General features: G+C 38.8%; 2 protein-coding genes and 1 long non-coding RNA gene across 5 annotated transcripts in view; all 3 read right to left on the minus strand.

Annotated features, from left to right (window-relative positions):
• LOC109410021 (uncharacterized) overlaps positions 1 to 20444 on the minus strand; it is a 309882-nt gene that overhangs the window by 234319 nt on the left and 55119 nt on the right. The gene's annotated exons all lie outside the window — the stretch shown is intronic.
• The window catches only part of LOC109410022 (opsin, ultraviolet-sensitive), a 437133-nt gene that overhangs the window by 116831 nt on the left and 299858 nt on the right, over positions 1 to 20444 (minus strand). The window lies entirely within an intron of this gene.
• On the minus strand, positions 19521 to 20444 carry LOC115254909 (uncharacterized). Its single transcript, XR_003892034.2, has 2 exons — positions 20316 to 20444; positions 19521 to 20235 (listed from the first exon to the last, which is right to left on the minus strand). It is a non-coding gene; the product is annotated as an uncharacterized LOC115254909 (long non-coding RNA).

The raw sequence follows: 20444 nt of genomic DNA on the forward strand, positions 1-20444 counted from the left end.
TAACAGCGTCACCAGATTTAAAAGTATATAATTCCACTATATGGGGTTTGACAGCAAGAACACTCATTCCACTGAGCTACTCTTGCCGTTCGTCACAAATACATTCGAAAACATCTGTCACTTCGCGAAACCCACGTGCTTTTGTTTTTGGCGGGAACACTTTTTCTTTTGTTTTGCCTTGCGACTGTCATGCGGCGGTATGCCTTGCGAGCGTACGACCGCCGCAGGACTCTAATAAAAGATAAGCGCGACAATAAAAGCTTAGATAATTAATAGATAGGGGAACAGAGCCCAAAATGCCAAGATGGGGTAAAACGGCCCAACGCATAAAATCATTCCTGAATGGGACTTGATCACTGCTATAGGTGAATGGTGTCAAGATATGTTTGCATTAAACATTCTTCTAGAAGCTAGGCCGCCAAACCCACGGAAAATCTTTTGATTTCCCAATGAAAATAGGGTCCTAAAATTAAAGACGAAATCTCGCTTATATTGAATAATACGATCAAGCATGGTATTCTAATCGGAATTGTACTTTACTCGAACTTGAACAACAAAGGAATAATGAGAAAATTCGAAATAAGAAAAATGGTAAATAGTTCTACTTTGACATTTGAGGTCAACCTTGTGTGACTGAGCTCGACATTTTTCGCACTGGGATTTCAAAAATGTTCCTATCTGACATACACGGTGAAAAAAATCACTCACAGTATGTGTTATAAGCTAGGGACGAGACAAAATGCTAAAAAAATAAAAATTATATATTTTCAACTACGGTTAATAAAAAACGTCAAAAAATGAGTAAATATGTACTCTTGAACCATATATTGTGGTTTAAAACAAGAATCCCGATAGGACTTTAGGAGCCTATTGGCAACTTCCGGTTTTTCGTGATTGCAATTAAGGTTTTCGGGTGATTTTATTACCAGCCAAGTGTTTCCAAGTAGATTGAGGCACCCATGGAGGCGCATGGTTGTTGAAGTCTACGCTAGCCATGTTAGGGGTCATTCAAATATTACGACCATCGTTTAGCGGGGAAAGGGGTGACACTCCTTGTATAGAGTTTACGAAAAAACGTGACAGAGGGGTGAAAGTAAGTCGAAAATGCCAGAAAACTGATGGACGTAATTTTTGAATGTTTTCATGAAGTGGCATCTTACCCCATGGCAGATGGGCTTTTTGCACCACTTCCGTTTTACGAACCAGTTTTTGAAATCGCAAAAAATCGATGAAAATGCAATAATTTAGTGAATATTTTTGTTGAAGCTTCGAGCAAATATTGTCTAGTTGCTGTTACCACTTTGAAAGCCTAACAAATGAGGCTATATATCATTGAAAACGATGAAAGTTTGAAAAATGGCATATTGCCCCACTTTCCCCTAGATATCCAACTGAAGCATCGCAGTATGCATGCAGTTGGCATCGCCGCACTTACCCCATCTGTTAGTCGACGGGTGAATTAAACCACCTAAGGAGGTGCGCATTTTCAATGGAACTACCCTGCGCACTTGATGGGTTTGCCGAAACCTTGGCAACTGACGTGTTGTGTTTTGTGGAAAAAAAACTAGGGGTGGGTAAAGCCTGGAACACATAGCGTCCGTTCCGTCGAGGTTTGCGTTTTTTTGACAGTTTTCCCATGGGAAATGTGTCAAACTACTGTCACGCACACGCTAACGTATGCATTGTGTGAGGCACTTAATGTCTGAGACATAACCGCAATGTTGACGTAGGACAAAGGCTGGAATGAGGTTCCGACTTTTATATATTAAAATGGGCCCTTTAATTTGAAGTCTTAAATCAGCTGATTTTTCGTGTTCGTAAATAAATGCATAACGGATTTATCACATAACGTCGGTTTCCTGCAATAGGGGCACAACTCAAAATATGTCAATAGTCGTTGAAAAATAGTTGTCAAAAATTCATGAAACAGATAGTCCTTCAGCCCCTTTCAATGATACAACAATCAAAATTTGTTTACTTTTGTCAAATGATGAGAGAAATAAGTGAATTTGCAGGAGGTGCTTCATGATTGCCAATTTTTAAACGCTTATTCTGAAAATTCACATTTTTTGAGTTGTGCCCCTATTGCAGGAAACCGGCGATAAAAGGCCTACACAATGTATGCTGGCAAAATTCAAATCGGCGGAGTGATGTGTTGATTAAAGTTGTTACCTATGTGATCCATTTCACTGAACGCATTCATAAGTGTTAAACCTTCCGTAACTCGCGCGGTTGGCCATCACTTGAGGGTTGAGTATTATTTTATTTTGAAGATAAATGTTCAACCGTTGTTTGAAAGAATTTTCGTCGAAAGGAAAGAATGATTATAATATTGAAAGGCGTTAAGCCATAGCTTCCCAAACATCATATTGCGATCGCAACAATCATTAAAATAACTAAAATTGCCGCTATGAAATGAACAGATGGAGCCACCGTAGCCATGTGTATTTGACACAACTCAATTGCTGTTAACGAAATTTTAGATAATTTTGATTGCAGTTTCATGAAATATTCTAGATTCAACAATACGTTGTATAGTTACGCGAACAACAATTAGAGGCCGGCTATACTGTTGCTAAGTTTTCAGTCTGCCGCTTTTAATTATCCGATTCATAACTCTGGAGGAATAATTTTCACTGGTCCTGAAAAGGACCTTTTAAATAACAGGAAATTTCGGCAAGACAATTGAAAATTATCCGCACTGAATGCTGGAAGCCATCGAAAACTGCCATCGCTTACTGCCGTGGATGAGATTCCTGGTTCTATCAGCTAAATAGCCGAGAGTCATCGCAGGATTGGTGCGCAGCTGCGGAGGTGACATCCATTCCCTTTGACTGATTCAACGAAAATGACGGAAGAAAACAGAGGTCACTGCTTTTATTCCCCTTGATTAGTAGATTAGGCTCCTCCCATTTGGCTGGCTTTCCAGTTTATTTCGTTTGCATGACCCGCCCCGAATGCTCCAGACGCATCAAGCAACTAACCAACCGAGAAATGAGCAAATTTTCATTGAACGGATTGGATAATTTCGATTCACCACCAGCGGGTAACCAAACGATCAACTTTTAAGCGCAAACCGACATTCGGTTCTTCAGATTTGTGCTCTAGAAAATTCTAGGTGTGGCTTCGTCATATATTCACCTTCGAACATTTTCGAAAAATGTTTAAACTTAATTTTAATTAAACAATGTTTCACGCAAAATAGTTCGGATAGAATAATGCGTTGTTAAATTCCGGGTGGAACCATTAGGCCATTAGTGACCGGCTTCATCATTATTGCTGGGCCACCAAGTATTCAATCTTTCACTTCTCAATTGCACCACACTTTTCTCGTTCGATGGAATGAAATTAGCTGATTCACAAACTCTTAAGGAATAATTAACGGTGGTCCTGAACAAGACCGTTTGATTAATTGACGATTTTAGGAACGAAATGGCATGAATTCACCATGTCACGCAATGCGTGTTGGTTTTCTCCGTGCTGAATGATAAACGCCACCGAAAACTGGACCGCCGTGGATTACAATAATAACCAGTTTCACTATTGCTGGCAACGATGCTCTGTCTTTTGCTTTTTGGTTGCACTACATCTCGATCGATGTTGGAAATTATCCAATTAACTCTTGAGGAATCATTTTCGATGGTCCTGAAAAGGACCGGTTTGAATAATGGACGATTTTGATGCATTCACCATGGCATGCAATGCATGTTGGTTTTCGCTGCGGAGTGCGGAGAATGCTGGACGCCGTCGAAAATTGGCCCACCGCCGCTGCCATGGATGCGATTCCAAGTGCTATCATCAGCAGTGCTGATTCAGCACGATATCCGAGAGTAGTCGCTGGGTTGTTGTGCTGCTGCCTTGCTGGAGGTGACATCCACCTCCAACCTCCTTGACTGATCCAACGAAAATGACGAAAGAAAACAGAGAACACTGCTTTTATACCCCTAGATTGGCAGATGAAGCTCCTCCCATTCGGCTGGCTTTTCAGTTAATTTCGTTTGCATGACCCGCCCCTTATGCTCCAGACGCATCAAACGATTAATCAACCGAGAAATGAGAAAATTTCCATTGAACGGATAATGTAACCAAAATATTAGATGATTTAGATCATTTTAATTTGGAAAATGTTAGAATTAAAACATTTTTCACGCAAAATGGCCCGGATATGATAATGCGTTGCCAAAGTCCGGGTGGAACAATTAGACGTCATAATTGTTGCTGGCTGAGTCACCAAGCATTCAAAATCATTCACTTTTCGGTTGTACTACACTTTTCCTGTTCGTTGGAATGGAATTATCCGATTCACAGCTCTTGAAAAATCATTTTCGATGGTCCTTAAAAGGACCGTTTGGATAATGAATAATTTTAGGAAGAAAATTAAATGAATTCACTATGCCACTATGCGTGTTTGTTTTCTCCGCACTAAATCGTCGGTTTCCTGCAATAGGGGCACAACTCAAAAAATGTGAATTTTCAGAATAAGCGTTTGAAAATTGGCAATCTTGAAGCACCTCCTGCAAATTTACTTATTTCTCTCATCTTTTGACAAAAGTAAACAAATTTTGACTATTGTATCATTGAAAGGGGCTGAAGGACTATCTGTTTCATGAATTTTTGGCTACTATTTTTCAACGACTATTGAAAAAGTTGGCTGATTTTGAGTTGTGCCCTTACTGCGGAAAATTGGTGAAAATGCCCAAATCTCGAGTTTCACAACGAATTTTGGAACGGGTCTTTGTGAGATGAAATTTTACATAGTTTTTCATCATTTGCCATCAAAATCTAAAAAATGACAAATTTTGAGTTGTGCCCCTATTGCAGGAAACCGACGAAATGCTGAACGCCACCGAAAACTGGCCCGCCGCTTGCTGCCGTGCATGCGATTAATGACCGGCTTTGCTTTTGCTGAGAAACGCCGCTCTGTCCTTGCTTTGCACTACACCTTTCTCGATCGAGGGTGCAAATTAATCCAATTAACTCTTGAGAAATCTTTTTCGATGGTCCTGAAAAGAACCGTTTGAATAATGCACGATTTTGATGAATTTACAATGCCACGCAATTCGTGTTGGTTTTCTCCGCGCTCAACGCTAGACGCAATCGAAAACTGGCCCGCCGCTTGCTGTTGTGAATGAGATTCCTGGTGCTATCAGTACGATAGCCAAGTGTCGTCGCTGAGTCGATGTGCCGCTGCCCAGCTCGAGGTGTCACCTCGACGGTGGTCGAAATGGAACTGACGATCAGCTCTCGCATGATCGCATTCCTTCCTGCATCGTAGTTGCCCCCACGATGCGCACCAATCAGAGAGCGTTGGTATACTGAACGAGAAAATTTGTCCGCTACCCATATTTATAGATTTCAGCGATTTCAATGTCTAACTTTAAAACAACTTTTCAACTATTTATCAATGATTTTCAGGTTCACCGAATATTACAAATTGAACGCGGGAGTTTCATCTCTCGGATAACGGGATTTGTTTATCATTTCGTTCAGTGGGAAAGGTACTGTGAGCGTTTAAAATCTTTCACTCAAACGTAACGCTCTTGGTTTCATAAATTTTGAAATGACACCGGGTATAGAAAACAGAGACGTAGTCCTACGTCAAAATGCAACCAAATGAGACGGAGCAGTAGTACTTGCTCCAGTAGGGTCACCAAAACAGTCAGCGTCTGGGGATCTGTGCTATATGGCCGTTGATTGATGGCCGTTACCTCTTCCACTCACTTGGCGTTAAATTCTATAGATCTTTTACTTTACCTTCCGTAAGCCCGAACAGAAAAATATGTACGACTGGCATCACCTTCAAGTAGCTTACGCGGTTAGTTGGGTTGTATACTTTCTTGTGACTGTCCCTGGATTGTAACATTCAGAAATTATAACGTTTTGATACATCGTTTTTCGGTGTTGTATTATGCCTCTCAAGAAAAATCAGAATATGGCGATTATCTGCCACTGGCTTCTGATATTAGCGCGACAGTCACTAATCATAACAGCGTCACCAGATTTAAGAGTATCCAGCTTTCCACGCTCGCCATAATGGCGGATGCTATAAATAAATTTGACAATGTCTGTGCCCCATCCATTGAACTGAAATTGTTGAAAAGAAATCTTAGCAAACCTTGACCTCTGGAAAAAAATGTTTATCTGTCATCAATTGGAAATGGTGTTGCAAGGATTTTCTGCTTAGTTTTTTATTAGCAAAACTGATTATATTATTTTTTTTAGGCTAATGGCATTAGGACTTTCATTTACGCAAGGATAGAAGTGCATCTTATCCCCGTTTTTTATTATTAGCTGGCAGGGTTCGAGGAAAAATCCTGCTAGAAAAATCCCGTATCTATCACCCATCTGTTCGGTGCGCACTCTTAGTCAACTTCTGTTCAGAATCTTTGTTCTAGTCCTAGTCTATCTAAACATGTTTTTGGATCAGCTCACGAACGATCACCAATCATCACAGGCCACCACGCTTGATTTACAAGGCGGGAGATTCAATGGCCTAATTGCCTTCGTGACCTACCAACTGGAGTACGTTCCCAGATGGAAACTGCGCTAGCTTGATTGCTGTGTTCTATTCATCCTTAAGACTCCGAAACAAGAGGATTTACTAATTCTTATCATTGATAATATATTAAATGTGTATGTAACACATTGAACAAAAATACTACAAAAGTAAAACATTTTTCTGTGGCTTGAGGTTCCAATGGGAGATGCCATATTTTAACAAAGTATCTAGATGGAGAATTACGAATCCCAATTTGGTGATGTCTGCTTCGTCGTGGATAGTAAGGCAGAGTGTTTATGTCGTTCCTAAAACTTTTATCCTCTACGGGTACTTCTCCTCAAGCCCGTAAGCAAGGGGGTAGGGGGTGGTTACACCCCCCTCCCATTTAACACAGTTTCAGGTACTAGGTGCACCTCCACCTTTTACCGAAAATGTCAAAACCCCTCCCTTTCTGCCTTTTTTGTGCACGGCAATGCTTCTCCTGATGCTTCAGTGAAAATTCCAAAGAAGTTCACCCATCCCAGGTTACGCGAGGCTCGAAATCGGCAAGCCTGGTGGAAGTGGCATAAGAGAATCCGGATTCCGTTTAAAGCATTTTTGGGGAAAAAATGACTAGGGAATTGAAATGCTTTTGTATTGGGGGATAGAAATAGGTATTTCGACGATAATCTGATACTGGAGTGTTTGCAGATTTTAACGGGATTCAAGGGCTAGCGTAAAATGGCTAACTTTAGCTAAATCCTGGGGTCAAATCAATGATTGATGAGGTAATTTTGTAATCCGATGGAATGGACGCTTGCGAAACACGGTGATTTTCGGTGACTTTCTATTTTCCCATGATTTAATCTCTCGTTAGGTCCTAAAAGCATTCATCAATTGGTATCTAAAACACTAGCTAAAACAGAGAGGGAACTCATTAGAAACAGAAAATCAAAATTTAATATGATATAATATATGCTTTTTTATCCATTTCAAATTTTCGCGGTTGACAGACAACAAACTTTTTTTTCAAAGTCAAGGTTTGCTAAGAATATTTTCCAATAATTTCTGTTCAACTTGCACGCTAAGACCAGTTTACCTATTTTTCTAAAATATGGGTAAATTTTATTCAAATTTGCGTAAACTTTACGCAAATATGGGTAAATTAAACTCATATTTTGGAAAAGTGCACAACCGCATTTATAGGTAATATTAACCCATATTTGGGTTACAATTACTCATATTTGTGTCCACATTACCCATATTTGAGTTCTGTTTACCTATATTTGAGTATCATTAACGCATATTTGCGGTTGTGCACTTTTTGGAAAAAAGGTAAACTGATCTTAGCGTGTGGGGCACAGATGCTGTCAAATTATTTTATGGCATCCGCCATTATGGCGAGCGTGGAAAGCTGGATATAATTCCATTATATGGGGTTTGACAGCAAGAACACTCATTCCACTGAGCCACTCTTGCCGTTCGTCACAAATACATTCAAAAACATCTGTCACTTCGCGAAATCCACGTGCTTTTGTTTTTGGCGGGAACACTTTTTCTTTTGTTTTGCCTTGCGACCAGGGGGTGCGACACTGTAATATATTTCGAATCTTTTTTAAAAGATTCGAGATGATTCAAAAAGATTCGAAAAGATTCAGAGTGATTTACGAAAAAACATTGAGATCAGCCTAAACTTTTAGTTCAGTGTTTGTTTTGAAATAGAGAGCGCGAAGAAAAAAATGAAAAAAAATTAAAACGTGCTTCGTTTGCCTGTGATTTAACAAAACAAAGGTAATTATAATCAATTCTTTATCGTCAATTACAATATTAATCAATAATATCTTTACATTTCTCAACTACCAACAGTAGCGGCAGCGATGAAGCCTCAACGTACCTCTAAGTAAGTAGTACACGTTCCAGATCCAGACAAATTAAACAGCTTGCTCTGCTAATCTTGCTAATCGTCGCTTCTGCTCACGACAGTGTCCCCCCGAGTGAATCCCGGTCATTATCAGCAGTCATCCCCGCTGTAGTACATTCAACATCCTCCTAAATAGCCACCGCCAAAGCAACATCCCTACGGGCAGCCCTAGCAAGGCTGAACGCCAACAAGAAAAAGCGTACTGCGGAACACATGGACGTGCCGATCGACACGAGCCAAATAAGTGAAGAGGAGCTGCAGTTCGACTACTTCAAGATGCACGATTTCGGAACAGAACCAACCGGAAAAGGCCATCTACACCGACGAACAGTTGGAAAACAGTGTCGATTCGGTGATGCGCCTGATGGACGCCAACACTGACGGATTCGTCGATTATGCCAAGTATCGTCGAACCGGGGTAGAGGAAAACCGCTGTAACGACTACAAGCGATTGGACGGATCCAGTGGAGAAGGATGCTCCATTCGGCGGAACATTTTTACAAAGTATCAAAGTAAGTAAGTACCTACTGTTACAGTTACTGTTACTGTTACAGTAGTACTGTAGTAGTTTCCATATGCCAACTTTCTTACATCCAAGAGTTCACGCCTATTTAAAGTGTGAATGTTTCATTTAATGTTTGTAATATTCTTTTTAGTGAAACATATCACCTCATAAACCTCCAACGGTGCTCGATAAACACGAAGGAACCGCCAGGGCTCAGTACATTCTATACCCAAAGAACAGTTCCATGTCGGTTTGATTTAAGTTTGGTTTTGAGCAGGTTTTGAGAATCTTAGTTAGCTCAGTTGTCGAAATGTGTTTTAATAATAACATTTTCGATGATGATGAACCTGGGCGTATTAGTGAAATACCTGTAAGTAAACCAAAAATCGGGTTAAGTACTGTTCCTCTTAATTCCACTTAGTATTTGCATCCAATAAGTCGAGTCAAGTACGAGACACTGAAGACGACCTTACAGTTGAGGTCAAAATACGTATCTGTCATAGGATGCAAATACTTAGTGAAATTAAAAGGAACAGTACTTAACCCAATTTTCGTTTACTTACTAACATTTTCGTTAAGTTAGAGTATGCCAAAGTTGTCCATATGTATGGAAATTAGATTCCACCACTACTATTTCTTCTTTCCATGATCACGGAGTTTGACGGCAATAAAGCGACACATACTTAAATTGAATTTGAATAAGGGCGACAGTAACAAGATCGATTTCTCTTCTTCAAATTGTAATAACAAAGTTCTAGCACATCTAGTTCGATTGCACATTTTTACACTTGGACGCATTACAGTGTAGTATTGCTGACTGCACCCCAAATTGGACTGACACAATAGTGTGCACACACCTTCAAAGTGTGATTACAGCGCAGGGATACGTCGGATCGAATTGACGTCTTCGGTGCACTTATTCCTTGTAAATGGAGGAATAAGTGCACCGAAGACGTCGAGACGATCCGAGGCGAATGTGTACTTTTATCACACTTTTTAGGCGTACCAAAAAAAGTGTGATAGTCCAATTTGAGATGTAGTCTGCAATATGTTGTGGTCGAAAAGTGCAACCATACTTACATTTTGATCGTAAATGACTACTTTCCATAAATAAAGACCTGTTCAATATTGACCGTCCCGTTCCAAACTGTTCACGGCCGTTTGAAGCAGTCGTCGTTTCAAACGGTCGGTGAACGGTCACTGACGGATTTGCCAGCAGAAATGATTTATTATATTCAGGATTACGTAACGATACATTTTGATCTGTTATGTATGAAACTTAAGTAATAGGGTGTCCATTATGCCCCTAATCCCCCTAATTGATATGTATTTAGGTACTACATCAAAAGTTACAGTAGTTTGCTCCATGTTGTTTTTAAAATTGTCGGCCGAATTGAGAAACGGCTAGTGGTGCTTATGCCTTCCGCAATTTTACCTCGAAAAGTGCTTGCAAATTGATCTTTTATTTGACGATGTAAAGGATCGTGTTAAGGTGATACGGGACACCGTGTTAATTTTGCTATCTTCCATCTCTTTCTGATGATTACCCTTGAAATTTTGGCGATGCAAATCTCTAGTTCCAGTGAACTGATCGAACTGAAAACTTAGTCGATTGTTCATCATATGTAAGCATACAAACGATAAATTTTTCAGCCCATTTCTTGCAGTAGAACTTCAGATTTGCATCTTCAAAGTTTGAGAGCGATGATTGATGATTCTGATGACGCCCCGTAAAGCCTTAAGTGAGATAATTTGCGATTATTAGGAGCTGTTCATAAACCCAGTAGACCAAAATTTGGTCATCTCAGACAACCCTCCTCCCCCCTCGTAGACTTTTGTGCCTACACAAAATTTAAAATTTGTATAGAGCGTAGACTTTGGCCAGACCCCCCCCCCCTCTCCCCCCAAAAAGTCTACGTGGTTTATGAACGGCCTCTTTTGAGAGTTTGTCTGATTCCCATCGGGTTGTCGGAATCCGTCTTAATTTACGCGTAATTTCCGTGTAATGTTTGATGATATTGTTTCTGGATGTCCGGGAGACGCAAACAGAAGTCAACAATTTCGTCTTGAGAGGTACATACTAGAATTCGTATAATTCGGTGAGTTTATTCTTGTATATCGTGTTGGTGCTTAAACGTTAACCAAACACATCTTTTGGACTTAACCATTCCACTAACAACTTTATTAATTAATTAATTATTTAATTTTATCCTCTGTTGAAGACTATGTGTTATGTATTTGACGCTTGTTTGGCTGGTTTCGCTAGTGCTTGTGATGGAGCCATGCTTCGCTCGTAAACATGTTGACGGGCTTGGTGGGTCCAAGCTTGTGGACACACGAACTGAAAGTTGTTAAAGTAATGCCTACCACTGTAGATATACCGTATACAATAATGGATTTTTCTCTTTTTATTCAAAATATTATCCAGCTTAGAGCATCATTTTGACCATTGATCTTGTTAAGAGCATTTATAGAAGATCATACTACACAGGACCGCTGCATCGTAAACCCCCATCCAGAACTACAGCTTGAGTAAAATGCTGAATAATTTTTTAAATGCAATGTTCTTAGTGTTGATTAATAATAAATAATACGTGGGAGGGGTGTTTTGCTGGGTTGGTAGGCTGGCACTGTTAAGTTATCCGAAAATAGACCATTGGGGTATGATGAGGGGTCCTTTTCTGGTGGTATCGGGTAATTAGACCGAAGTACGTTGAGCCTAATGGGTTGTAAGTCCAAAGTTCTAAAAGCACAATGAATTAGTATGCTAAAATCCTAATTTTCTAAACTATCAGTTTGAGTTTGCAGAATTTTTCACTGGAAAAACAAGTTGAAATTTATGTGAAAGGTCGAACTCGATTATCCGGGTGACTACGTCTCGGAGTCCTAGACGATTTTTTGATTCGCTGCAACATTCCTCGCTTCTAAAACATAATGGCTATTGAACTATGATTCTTGGATAACCTTCATTAATTTTATGGTATTCTTGAATCCTTCTCCCATTTCTGAAATTAATAATTTCTACTGTTATACTGGCCCCACTCGCATAACAGTCCCATTTGACTTATTACTTTGGAGTTAACATTATGGATATTCTTCATTTTCAGTGTTACTTCCTTAAACCATTCGGTATACAAATTGCGAACTTTTATGTCAATGTGTAAAAAAACACCAAATCATCTGTGTACCCGCGTAACAGTATCATCATAGATGTATGCTAGGATGTATGTACCTTGTAGCAAGTGAAAAGTTTTGTAGTAAACGTAATATTATTTAAGCTAGTAGGTATGTCACTCTTTGAACCTCGCTTTGAACAATGCCAAATATGACCACTAGTTTTTGAGACTCTAGTATAATTTAAAACACTTCACTAAGACCGTTCGCAATGCTGTTTTATTTTGTATGGCGAGTTTTAAAATTTTTAAAACTCGCCATACAAAATAAAACAGCATTGCAAACGGCCTAATACTTTACTTTTGCAAAATAAAAAAATGAATAACTCTTTAAAGAAAAACTAAAAACGACGAGCAAATTCCTTTTAACCCTCGAGCATTCGCGTCTTCGGGCACCCTTAGCGACACCGCGCACACGCTGTGTATCACAAGCGAGATTTCTAGCATTCTAGCATAACCAATAGATGCTGTTTGTAAACAAAAAAAAAACAACTTGTTCATATTTTGCTTATACAACTTTGAAAAAAGTCAATTTTTTTATGCAAACGTTATGCGAGGGGGGAGTGGGTGGTAGTACATATCGTAGTATACTGGTACGAAAATCTTTAAGGTCAATCTGCTAACAATCTTTCTATCTATCTAGTTGTACTATTGCTTAGTTCATTCACGGCCAAATATAATAGATGTTTCTATTCTAAAGTTGCTATAATAGAACATATCAGAATGACTGAATTGACTATTACCTTGGAGATCTACTTCGAATAACTGACAAATTGACAAGAACCTAACTAAATACATGGACCATACTTCAAAAAAAAAACAATTGACAAAAAGAAAAAAAGGGGAAACTTTTATTAAAACTATTTTTGTTCAACGCAGGCCAAAACAGTGTCGACTTGGGCCACGATATGCCTACGTACTTCTGTGTGTTGAAACAAAAATAGAGGCTCATTGAAGCAAACGTAGGGAAAGGGCGCGGTGTTAAAACATAAGCACAGTGTGCTACCGCCGTAATCACTATGAAAAAAAAAAAATAATGTTTATCCGACATATTTGAGATATTTATTAGTATTTAAAAACTGTCTTAGAAAAAGTTCACAAAGTCCTCTCAGATCGCTCGGTGAAGCAGAATACGTCTGCTTTGAAATAACTTCTTTTTGCTTCGAATAATTAGTTGTATATGAGACACGTACTCCAAATTTGTCTTTTGAAAGGTTCACCAAGTCCTCCTAGATCGCTAGGTGAAGCAGAATAGGTCTGCTTTAAAATAACTTCCTTTTGCTTCGAATAATTTTAGTTGTACATGAGACACTATTCAAATTACTCCAAATTGTCCAAATTGATCACCAAGTCTTCCTGATCGCTAGGTGAAGCACAATACAAATGCTTTAAAATAACTTCTTTTTGCTTTAAATAATTTTAGTTGTATATGAGACACTACTCAAAGTTCTCCAAATTCGTCTTTTGAAAGGTTCACCAAGTCCTCCTAGATCGCTAGGTGAAGCAGAATACGTCTGCTTTAAAATAACTTCCTTTTGCTTCGAATAATTTTAGTTGTATATGAGACACTATTCAAATTACTCCAAATTTGTCTTTCGTAAGGTTCACCAAGTCCTCTCAGATCGCTAGGTGAAGAACAATACAAATGCTTTGAAATAACTTCTTTTTGTTTTGAATAGTTTTAGTTGTATATGAGACACTATTCAAATTACTCCAAATTTGTCTTTTGAAAGGTTCACCAAGTCCTCCTAGATCGCTAGGTGAAGCAAAATACAAATGCTTTAAAATAACTTCTTTTTGCTTTAAATAATTTTAGTTGTATATGAGACACTATTCAAAGTACTCCAAATTTGTCTTTTGAAAGGTTCACCAAGTCCTCTCAGATCGCTAGGTGAAGAACAATACAAATGCTTTGAAATAACTTCTTTTTTGTTTTGAATAGTTTTAGTTGTATATGAGACACTATTTAAATAAATTACTCCAAATTTGTCTTTTGAAAGGTTCACCAAGTCCTCTCAGATCACTAGGTGAAGAACAATACAAATGCTTTGAAATAACTTCTATTTTGTTTTGAATAGTTTTAGTTGTATATGAGACACTATTCAAATTACTCCAAATTTGTCTTTCGTAAGGTTCACCAAGTCCTCTCAGATCGCTAGGTGAAGCACAATACAAATGCTTTGAAATAACTTCTTTTTGCTTTGAATAATTTTAGTTGTATATGAGACACTATTCAAATTACTCCAAATTTGTCTTTTGAAAGGTTCACCAAGTCCTCCTAGATCGCTAGGTGAAGCAGAATAGGTCTGCTTTAAAATAACTTCCTTTTGCTTCGAATAATTTTAGTTGTACATGAGACACTATTCAAATTACTCCAAATTGTCCAAATTGATCACCAAGTCTTCCTGATCGCTAGGTGAAGCACAATACAAATGCTTTAAAATAACTTCTTTTTGCTTTAAATAATTTTAGTTGTATATGAGACACTACTCAAAGTTCTCCAAATTCGTCTTTTGAAAGGTTCACCAAGTCCTCCTAGATCGCTAGGTGAAGCAGAATACGTCTGCTTTAAAATAACTTCCTTTTGCTTCGAATAATTTTAGTTGTATATGAGACACTATTCAAATTACTCCAAATTTGTCTTTCGTAAGGTTCACCAAGTCCTCTCAGATCGCTAGGTGAAGAACAATACAAATGCTTTGAAATAAATTCTTTTTGTTTTGAATAGTTTTAGTTGTATATGAGACACTATTCAAATTACTCCAAATTTGTCTTTTGAAAGGTTCACCAAGTCCTCCTAGATCGCTAGGTGAAGCAAAATACAAATGCTTTAAAATAACTTCTTTTTGCTTTAAATAATTTTAGTTGTATATGAGACACTATTCAAAGTACTCCAAATTTGTCTTTTGAAAGGTTCACCAAGTCCTCTCAGATCGCTAGGTGAAGAACAATACAAATGCTTTGAAATAACTTCTTTTTTGTTTTGAATAGTTTTAGTTGTATATGAGACACTATTTAAATAAATTACTCCAAATTTGTCTTTTGAAAGGTTCACCAAGTCCTCTCAGATCACTAGGTGAAGAACAATACAAATGCTTTGAAATAACTTCTATTTTGTTTTGAATAGTTTTAGTTGTATATGAGACACTATTCAAATTACTCCAAATTTGTCTTTCGTAAGGTTCACCAAGTCCTCTCAGATCGCTAGGTGAAGCACAATACAAATGCTTTGAAATAACTTCTTTTTGCTTTGAATAATTTTAGTTGTATATGAGACACTATTCAAATTACTCCAAATTTGCCTTTTGAAAGGTTCACCAAGTCCTCCTAGATCGCTAGGTGAAGCAAAATACGTCTGCGTTAAAATAACTTATTTTTGCTTCGAATAATTTTAGTTGTATATGAGACACTATTCAAATTACTCCAAATTTGTCTTTTGAAAGGTTCACCAAGTCCTCCTAGATCGCTAGGTGAAGCAAAATACGTCTGCTTTAAAATAACTTATTTTTGCTTCGAATAATTTTAGTTGTACATGAGACACTATTCAAATTACTCCAAATTGTCCAAATTGATCACCAAGTCTTCCTGATCGCTAGATGAAGCACAATACAAATGCTTTGAAATAACTTCTTTTTGTTTTGAATAGTTTTAGTTGTATATGAGACACTATTCAAATTACTCCAAATTTGTCTTTTGAAAGGTTCACCAAGTCCTCCTAGATCGCTAGGTGAAGCACAATACAAATGCTTTAAAATAACTTCTTTTTGCTTTAAATAATTTTAGTTGTATATGAGACACTATTCAAAGTACTCCAAATTTGTCTTTTGAAAGGTTCACCAAGTCCTCTCAGATCGCTAGATGAAGCACAATATAAATGCTTTGAAATAACTTCTTTTTGCTTTGAATAATTTTAGTTGTATATGAGACACTATTCAAAGTACTCCAAATTTGTCTTTCGAAAGGTTCACCAAGTCCTCCTAGATCGCTAGGTGAAGCAAAATACGTCTGCTTTAATAGTTATTTATGTGACGAGTTGCAAAAAGTTGATTTTTTCAGCACGAGTCGTACATTTATCCAACGAGGTTTGCCGAGTTGGATAAATACGAAGAGTGCTGAAAAAATCGAGTTTTGCAACGAGTTCCATACAAAATTTTATGCAATGTTTTTTTCATAATGCAACTCATTTGAGTTGCATAATGTTCATAATGCAACTCAAATGAGTTGCATTATGAACATTATGCAACTATTTTTCATTATACAACTCATTTGTGTTGCATAATGAACCAGTTCGGAAAAAATGGCCATTATGATATCAAAATTAGTTGTATAAAATAGAAATTATAATACAGAATTGCATAAAATAACTTATTTTTGCTTCGAATAATTTTAGTTGTATATGAGACACTATTCAAATTACTCCAAATTTGTCTTTCGTAAGGTTCACCAAGTCCTCTCAGATCGCTAGGTGAAGCACAATACAAATGCTTTGAAATAACTTCTTTTTGTTTTGAATAGTTTTAGTTGTATATGAGACACTATTCAAATTACTCCAAATTTGTCTTTTGAAAGGTTCACCAAGTCCTCCTAGATCGCTAGGTGAAGCACAATACAAATGCTTTAAAATAACTTCTTTTTGCCTTAAATAATTTTAGTTGTATATGAGACACTATTCAAATTACTCCAAATTTGTCTTTCGTAAGGTTCACCAAGTCCTCTCAGATCGCTAGGTGAAGCACAATACAAATGCTTTGAAATAACTTCTTTTTGCTTTGAATAATTTTAGTTGTATATGAGACACTATTCAAATTACTCCAAATTTGTCTTTTGAAAGGTTCACCAAGTCCTCCTAGATCGCTAGGTGAAGCAAAATACGTCTGCTTTAAAATAACTTCTTTTTGCCTTAAATAATTTTAGTTGTATATGAGACACTATTTTAACCCTTTATAAGGCAGTGGCAACTATATTGCCACCTACTGTTTGTATTTTTTTTCTGTTTTATAACAATTTATTTCGAACTTTTTTTTTGGTTTACGCGAAATTGGGACTACTAACAACGCCTGGTATTTTTTTGGTACTAAACAAAGCTTTAACAACAATTTAGGAGCCATTTGTAGTCTCGAAAATGGCTAATTTTGACCGGGTGAAGAAAATTAGCTCAAACTTATTGTAAATTTATAGATTTGGTAAATATTTTAAGAAATAATCAAATTCTGGGTTGATATGAGCTGAATTACACAGTTTATATTATGGGTTAAGCCCCAATCCACTCTAAAATCTCTTTTCCGGCTTTTTGTCGAAGTCAAAAGAAGAAAAGTACCCTAAACGGGCAGTGGCAAGAATATTGCCACCAGCGCTGGTGGCCTAAACGGGCAGTGGCAACTATATTGCCACCTCAAAAGCTCGTTTTTGGGGTTAGCGGGCAGTGGCAACTATATTGCCACCTAGATTTTTGAGAGTTTCTTGCAAACAAAAATTGTTTTGTCATGTAATCTGCTATTCTGCTATTATCAACGCATCCCCTGGCTTTCGCCCATCTGCGTTGTCTTTTCACTAGGCAATACGTCTACCAATTGATGTTTATGGGCTTGCCGGACCAAGTCATGTAGCTAAGCCAAACACCCCACCTACAACTGTTGGGTAGGCACCATTGTCCCGCCCACTGGTCTTTTACAGCTAGTTGTAGGTGCATGTGTGCGTGTAAGTATTGGAGTGTGTGTGTCAGTGTTGGTGTATTGTAGGCGCCAACTCGTTCTAATCCACTCTGATAGCTAACACCCTATTGAACCATTACCCTTAAATTTGGCAATCTATGAAATAGAATGAGTTAAACGCCTGTAAAAAAACAGTCAGTTAAATCAAACAAGGAATATTAGTATTAAAGCGAAGATACAACGAAGCAACGCCCCGAACCTCGAGAGCACAAACCCCAAGAACCTAATGACAGGCAGCGCCGATAAGTCGATCGACTGGCCACCATCAGTGAATAACCAATCGAGTAAACCCCCCAGCACAAACTGCCACCAGCTCTCCCGACCTGCGCCCAACAAATCCGAGGCACAGCCCAGCCTTAGCTTCACCTTAAAACCAAAATCTAGATTACAGAGCACAATACTTCCCAAGTAACCACGCAGCTCGAGCCGCAAATCACGCACAACACGGCACAAATAAGACAAACACTACCACGCCCGTACAACCGAAACCGACCTAGAGTAGAGAAGGGTCTCTTTCCACTCCAACCTGGACTCAACTGCACCCACAGGGCAGCGCACCTCACCCACACCGCACTCATTCATGCATCACTGTCCGAGCCGCACGGTCACCTGGGTTGAGTCTATCTGCATGACCTCGCCCAACCCGTAACGCAGAGTTTAAATCCCTCTCTTGCATTACAAAGTACTCCCTCTTCCCAAAAATCTGTGCGTGGTATAAATGAGATCTTAAGGCTGAAGAAATCGTCACCAATACAACCGCCAACACTGAGCACTCAATGATGTCGGACTTATCAACGACGACCCCCTCAGTCCCAAACCCAATTATCCCACACTACCCAAATAACCACCCTGCTGAAGCCGTAAGCACCGCACGCACAAAGCACACACACACCGACACGCACCACCCCACACAAACCACCAAGGCCGAACAAAAGCGGAAAGCGGTGCCACCACTGCTGAATCACGACTTTTTCAGTATAATTCAGCAATCGTAGATCCATTCCTCGACCCTACTCAGCCCTAACGGTCCATAGCAATGCCTGTCAATATATGCGCCTCACACATGCAACCCCTACACCGTAACAGTATGGTCACTTGGGTATCCCTGGGTTTTGACATGATGGTCAGGGATCACAGCCATCAAAACGTTCCACACTTTATCAGGGCTTACGACCTGTAGACATGATGATTTCTCAATAGTTTCAAGCTCTTTCGGACCTTCCGCTATTGGAAACCATCATGGCTAGCGGTGTTAAAAAAAAAAAAAAAAAAAAAAAAAAAAAAAAAAAAAAAAAAAAAAAAAAAAAAAATTGTTTTGTCATGTAATCATGTATATAATCATTTGCATAATAGTATGCGATGACAACTCTTCTAGTTTTCACGGCCTTATAAAGGGTTAAGTACTCCAAATTTGTCTTTTGAAAGGTTCACCAAGTCCTCTCAGATCGCTAGGTGGTGCACAATATGCCTGCATTAAAATCTTACTTTTGCTTTCGATTATGTTTGAGGTATCTGTAATCTGTTTAGTAACAGTACTAAACATTTTTCTCTAAAACTAGTACTCTCAAATGGTTATGTAGCTCAAAATATATTTATTGAAATAAATAGCAGATCACTTCTCCGAGCCAGAGCTTCTTATCGCCTAAACTAGGGAATCGCGCCAACGATCGTCTGTTTTCCACTATAACTCAGTCAAATTTGAACCAATTGGCACAACTTTTAGAATGTGGTGAGATATGTATAGTATCTACCCGAGTACAACATTTCAAGTCAATTGGTTCAAAATTGACTGAGTTATAGAGGCAAACAGACGAATATAGAACCACCGCCCAAGTGGCGCGATACCCTGTTTTCTCTGCAAATCAAATTCCATGACATCTTCTCCCGCAGTCCAGAGTATGGCTTTCTGTCTGGATCTAGATGCTCTGATCGATTTTTTCATACTTGATGGCAGATATTCTCGTCGAGAGCCACCGACGTCAACCGGTCTTTCATGTTTTCTACTTAGTAGATGCACAGCGGAGTCTGGAAACGGTTCAGCTTCTCAGTGCAATCACAGATCTTCCGTAGCCTTTCTACGATACATTAACACTCCCGGCTTGTCGTTGGTCACTACTGTTGGTGACATCTTTCCTAGCGCAGAAAGGTGTGTAGAGTAGCTCTCGTCGTCAGATCCATGGTGGTTTAACTTTCGTGCTTTCGTCCTCCTGCGGTTCACTATAGTATATACCGTCCGATGAAGCCGTTCCGTAGCAGAAATTTGTTTTCCGCTTCCTTATGCCAAGAAAACCCGTAATTCGGCTCCAGAGCAGTGTTTTCAGTGATGCTACCTCCATCGGAGACCATTCCATGGTTTTCAGCCCGTTGGAAGCTGAGACGAATTGCAGCTTCCTGAAAACTCTGCCCGATGACTCTCCGGGATGTTACATCCAGTAATCCATGAAATCCTGGAAAAGCAACAGTGTCTTGTTAGGGAGTTTTGCGATACTTACAGCTGGGAACAGAATCCTAGGGAACAGTTGGCTACCTTCTTTTTCGCCCACACGAGAATGAGGGTGATTACTCCCGAAAGATTCGGAACCGGTCCGAACCGGAACCGGCCGGTCCGCGGTCAGAAGCAATTTCCTTTGATTGCAGAGGATTGCAGACACAGCGA

The sequence above is a fragment of the Aedes albopictus genome, chromosome 2 (genome assembly GCF_035046485.1).
Source record: "Aedes albopictus strain Foshan chromosome 2, AalbF5, whole genome shotgun sequence".
NCBI classification, from domain to species: domain Eukaryota; kingdom Metazoa; phylum Arthropoda; class Insecta; order Diptera; family Culicidae; genus Aedes; species Aedes albopictus.